Source organism: Electrophorus electricus, chromosome 7 (genome assembly GCF_013358815.1).
Source record: "Electrophorus electricus isolate fEleEle1 chromosome 7, fEleEle1.pri, whole genome shotgun sequence".
Lineage (NCBI taxonomy): Eukaryota > Metazoa > Chordata > Actinopteri > Gymnotiformes > Gymnotidae > Electrophorus > Electrophorus electricus.
This window is the reverse complement of record NC_049541.1, coordinates 20,071,265-20,077,264: the sequence shown is the minus strand read 5'-3', so window position 1 is coordinate 20,077,264 and position 6,000 is coordinate 20,071,265. Positions and strand designations below refer to the sequence as shown.

Here is a 6,000-nt window from a genome sequence, read left to right as displayed (position 1 = left end):
GGGCATTAGTACATATTAATGACATTTCCTTCCTGTGTGTTTGTTTATTTTGAGGCAGGTGTTTTGTCTGGCTAATGAGTTTAATTTGGATTTCATTAACCCCTGATACCTCCAGGCCTGAGGGTGGGGAGGTGAGGGTGGGGAGGTGAGGGTGGGGGGGTGAGGGTGGGGAGGTGAGGGTGGGGGGGTGAGGGTGGGGGGGTGAGGGTGGGGGGGTGAGGGTGGGGAGGTGAGGGTGGGGAGGTGAGGGTGGGGATTTTCTGTACAAAGTCGCTGCTTCCAACTTAATGAGTTTGCGTGAAGAAAATGAATGCAGAGGACAGTGACGAGTGGACGTCGGCCGGGTGAAGGAGGAAGTCCTCCTCACGTGCGTTTAGCTGCTTTCATTCCAGTCAAGGGGTTTTGTTTTCCAGAGAGGGAAGCAAACAGGGTAATCTGTTCGTGTATTTTAAGTGGTTGATAAAGCAAGACGAACCTCTGCCCTCACACCCCCCCACACTCACACACACACACACACACACACACAGTCAAAGTCTGTCTTGTTCCTTGCTAAGGCACGTATGCACAGACGGGGGCCGTGCAGGAGCAGCGAGCCAGACGTGTCTGTGCATCGCTCCTGCTGTCTCTCTGCAGAAATAAGCACACTGTTCCAAGCGATTTGACTTTTTTACGTTCGCATATCCAGTAAATTCTCACCCCTTCACTAATGCCCCCTAATGCTGCATCTCTCCATTTGGTGGTATTTGCAGGCCTTGCATGTGCCAAAACCGTGCAAGTTTGCGTTTAATTAAAAGAGCGCGGGTGCCAGCGAAGACAGAATATACGAATGAATTGAGAAGTTTCATTAGCTGCGAGCTCTCGAGTCAGTCCGTTCCCTGGCCTTTCTTTTGTGCGTCGCGCGACGGATGGCTGTAGCGCTCCTTCGTTCCGGTCACTCGCCCTCTCCAGCCGAGTTAGTGCGGCGGTGTCGGGACCTGAGAGCGGGAGCCACGGACCACCTCCGGCGTGACACACCCTGACTAAATAACACATCTGCTCACCAAGGCCCTGCGTGGCTGGGACAGAGAGATAGAGAGGGAGAGAGAGAAAGAGAGAGAGAAAAAAGATAAATAAGTACATAGAGAGAGAGAGAGAGAGAGAGTGAGAAAGCGCTGGCTTGTCCCTGCTGGCCCTGCTACGCCTTTCCAGTATCAACACTGCCAGACTTCACACACCATACAATGGCCAATGGCCATCGGTGGCCATCCACAATCCGGTATCGGGCAGAATAGAGAGAGAGCAAAAGAGTGGTGTCAGGAGAAGTCAAAGAAGGAGAGAGAGCAGGGGATCAGAATAGAGGAGAGAGAGATGTGTGAAGAGATCTGTGAATCGATCTGCTGAACTTCCTCTCGTCTTATTAAGATGTTAGTTTGCGTCTATAATTGGCAGGAGGTCTGTGCGATTGAACGGGCTAGCTCCCCACCCCCCGTGGCTGCGCTAGGGAAGCCGCAGTCGTTAGGAATCGTCGAGATCAGAGGGAATGTCACAGGGCATCCGGGAAGGAGGCAGGCCAGGGTGGGGGTTTGGGGGTAAACACAAATGAGAGAGAGAGAGAGAGAGAGAGAGAGAGAGAGAGAGAGAGAGAGAGAGAACAGTCTGGGATTTGAAAGTATCGGGAGTGACTCCTCTATAGGCACAGCTATATAGGCATAGCCATCTCACACACACACACACTTTCTCTCTCTTTTACTCTAATTATGGATTTGCCCGTGCGTGCCAGCTCCACTCACTATGCCAGGGCTTCTCCACGCCTCTGACAGTTCTCTCTCACCTCTCTTGTTATTTTAGCGACTGAAACCCTGGTCCCCATTCTAATTCCAACCCAAGCCAGTTTTGCCGTGGCTAGTGTGCTTTGCAAAATTTGTTGACTGTCTCTAGGGCAACATCCAGTCGAACCCTCGCACTCGGTTCTGACACACCGGGGGCGATATAGCCATCATCTCCATCCTTTTTTTCTAGCAGTAAACACGCCTGCTGATTGCCATCGAAATCATTCCCTCTGCTCCCTTTACAAGCGTACAAATGCACAACAGCTCCCCCTCTGGCCTGTCCTGGTAAAGACCCGTGGTGTACACACACACACACACACACACACACATATGCACACAGCCGCCCTGTTCTCTGGTGAAAGGTCTACCTTCCACATCACATCCACATCAGTTTCGTCCCTTGTCTGTTGCAATACCACCCTTCACTTGTTTATTAGCCAGGTTGCCAGTTAGGTTCCCTGGTCCCACAGCGATGGATTTGGGCTGAATCGGGCCGCAGTTCGGATGGCGTCTGAGCCAGCCGCGGAGGTGCACTTGGATGTCATGGTGTTCCGGTTTTTCGGCGGATCGAGGCTTAATTCTAGTCTGTTGTTCTCCACGCCAGCTGGAGACTCAGCTAACTCCTCTCTGCTGGTAGATTAAAACTTTGATTTTTCTGAACGGCTTCGGTAAGTTTACACGCGCCAAGAACTACAGGGATTCTCCCTGACGGGAAATTTCATCTGTCTGCGCCCTGATGTTTTTTCTGGAATCTATCAGAGGATTCTTCATGACTCAAATACTGACAGGGAAAATTGGTGTGTGTCTTTGCATGGGGTGTTTATACTACAGGCAGTGTGTCACGTTCCATTGTGTGAAAGTGCAGCATGAACCCTTTCAGAAAGGTGCATATTTCAATCGAGTTTATTTTTTTATTGAGCTTGTATTTTATATAGGACCCTGTTACTAAACACAAGAATCTTGGTCTAGGCCTCTAATTAGTAAGCCAAAAAAAAGGAAAAACCCCACAAAACCCCACCCTGCCATGGCGTGAGGCATGAGAGCTCCAGACCAAACGGGTCTTTTGTGCAACGCTGCTGGTTACACACCCACAGTGCAACTGACCTTAACAATAAACAGCCAACCACGCTGAAATCTGTCACCAGCATTACGTCTCCTATAGAGGAGTCACTCCCGATACTTTCAAATCCCAGACTGTTCTCTCTCTCTCTCTCTCTCTCTCTCTCTCTCTCTCTCTCTCTCTCTCTCTGTCTGTCATATGCTCTATGTCCTTCTCTCCCACGCTCATTCTCTTTTTCTCTCCTCTCTCATTCACTCTGTCTCTCATTTTCATCTGTCCTTCTCTCTTGCTTTCTCTCATTCTCGCTCTTCTTCCATCTTGTTCTCTCTCATTCACTGTCTGTCATTTTCTCTCTCCTCTCTCTCTCTCATTCTCTATCTCTCCTTGTCCATCTCTCATTTTCCTTCTATCTCTCTCTCTATCCCTCCTCTCACTGCCTGTAAAGACTTAATAACCTGGCCTGACACACAGAACAGCGTCTCCTAAGACTCCATATTACAGCCTCCCAGCTTTCCAGTATCCCGTTGCTATGCTCACCGTCAATCACATTCCCACGTGAAGCTGCCAGCATCGGTGGGTACGACCGCAAAGGACACATGGGTGTGAGGGGTCCAGAGCAGAGGTACTGGAGAGGATATATGGGTGCATGTTTGTTTAGTGCAGGGACAGAGTGCATGCTGGGACACTCAGGATTTTAGTTCATTGGTTTTGCACATATTGTAAATTCACAGAAGACTTCCCTATGACAAGGCGCTATAATGAGGTGTTTAAACAAATCCACACACTTGACTATGCAAAGGAATGGCTGTCTATGCTAACAGTGCTTAAAGGATGTTCTTTAGTTTGCATTTAAAGGGATGGCTGAATTGAGCAAGTTTTAATGTGGTAACACCTCCAGATGGACAGTAAAATGCTCTCTTTAGCTTTGACTTTTGTGTCATGTAGGAATTTGAGGGTGAAAGTGCTGATTTGCCTCCGATGACGTTTCCAGCCACACACTGTAAAAATCACCTACACTTTATGGAAGAGAAAAAGAAAGATTAAGACAATGAGAAATTGGGGAAAGGATTTAATGCCAGAGGATGCCATGAGAGCACGCCGAGCAGGCAGTGAAATGAAAGTGTCACTGGAGACATCTAGAGATTATGGACATGTATGGCTTAAAAAATAACACTCAGGCTGGGGGCACAAAAGGAGAGAGAACGAGAGAGAGAAAAAAAGTCTAGATTAGCATGCAGTGAAATATGCACTGATCATAAACCCTTTATCACCGTAAGCCATGATGCCCCGTATCCGACAGGATGGCAGAGCAGCAGCTGAGATACACTTCTGAACCCGCTCGGCATCCTGGGAAGTGCGGCGCGCTGTAATTGCACACGTGCTGTCTAGAGCAGACGAGTGTGCTCGACAGCGATGGCGAGACCAACCAGCCTCGATTACACAGCCTTGGCAGTTCTGCTCAAATTCTAGGGGAGAAAAAAAAGAGAGAAAAATGGAGACAGCCAGCGATAAATATGTGGAGATGCTCGTAGACACGAGAGAGGGCGATGAGCCCTGGAGAATCGACGCAGGAGCGGCAGACGAGGAGCGAAGGCACACATCACCGCTGGCGTTCGTACCAGCAGCCGTGAAGAACACGAAACCCTCCTACCGAGATGCGCGAACGTCCTCGCCGGCAGCTACACTACACCGCCGCTGGCCAGGGTGAGGCGCCCCCACGATACGCACAACGTACCCGGAAAAAAAAAACACTCGACTCCGGCCGTAGCCAAAATGCTACAGTGGTTCCACTGCGGAAGGGGTTAACCCTAGCGGCAGTACGTTTGGCACGGATCGAGGACGAGGGCGTCACGACAGACAGCGAGCGTTGAGGAGTGCCTCCGAGAGCACGGCGCTGAACAGGTGCCAGGCCCAGCAGATGGGGCCCCCTCGGAGACGAGCGCAATCCCCAAGCACGGGCATCCAGGAGCCATTGTAGACCCAGCCGAGCTGCCTCTCTCCGCAGGGCTCAGAAACAGAGCCTTCCCAACTAAAGGTTGGGAGGAGTGGCATGAACTTATCTGTCCTTGTGAGGGGAGGAATGTGGAACACAAAAAGTAAAAAGTACCAAGTTCACATTCACACTGTTCCAGAAGGGTTCCTAGGGGCAGGCTACACTCACGTGAGGTTCATGAGCCTTATAATAAAGAGCTTGTGCTAGTCTACTATCTTAATCTACATGTTTATTATAAGGAAACAGAAAGATATGCACTAGCGTTGACTGCTGTAGTCCTCTGTAACCTCCAGAGGTCATCAGGTATCAAGTCTGAGATGGATGCTAAAATGCTGGTAGGTGAACACTCATAATAGCATGTATTTCTATTTGTGTGTGTGCCTGTGCGTGCGTGTGTGTGATCTACGAGTGCTGTGATTAAAAAGGCAAAGAGCTGTGAGTGAACTCTAAAACCTGAGCTCTAAATTCTCTGTGCACCTGTCACGGTGAAATATGATGGTTCTGAATGCATGGGGGACTGTCCATGTTCACCCCTTTATGTTACGGATCGTGTGTGTGGGATGCCTGCAAGCGTGTGTGTGTGTGTGTGTGTGTGTGTGTTTGTGTACTTGGTTGTGTATCGTTATGTTTCAGTATTTTCCATACTCACAGGTTGTGTGTATAGCTCCTATAATAGGGCAGTTCCCTGAACTTCCACTCTACCTACCACTGTATACGGTCGCCAGTAGCTGTTTCTCATAACATGTCCATTTGCAGCTAGGTGGCAAAGCTTGAAACGTAAACAACCTTCTTTATCTCTGGTGCCTGGTTGGCTAAATTATCTATAATGGCTTTTTAAATGCCGCTGTAAACCTTTTTATATGCAAACCAGTTGCCTCTTTGAGAGAAGCCTGCCATGTTAATGAACTTCAAACAAGTGTTATCGTGTGACTAGAGAGCAGGTACGCACCTACCCAGAATCCCATATGGCCTTATCTTGGTCCAGGTAGGAGCAGAGGAAAAGAGCGGGAGATAACGCAAGTCTGTCGTGTGATACGAAAGACTTAACAAAGACCTGAAGGAGCTGAAACGTGGACATTTCTGGGTGTTTATTTGAAACCGACTGCGTGTTTGTGCCTTTATATCACTGTGTTTAACTA

General features: G+C 49.1%; 1 protein-coding gene across 2 annotated transcripts in view; it reads left to right on the top strand.

Annotated features, from left to right (window-relative positions):
- The window catches only part of plxna4 (plexin A4), a 223,858-nt gene that overhangs the window by 162,548 nt on the left and 55,310 nt on the right, over positions 1-6,000 (top strand). The gene's annotated exons all lie outside the window — the stretch shown is intronic.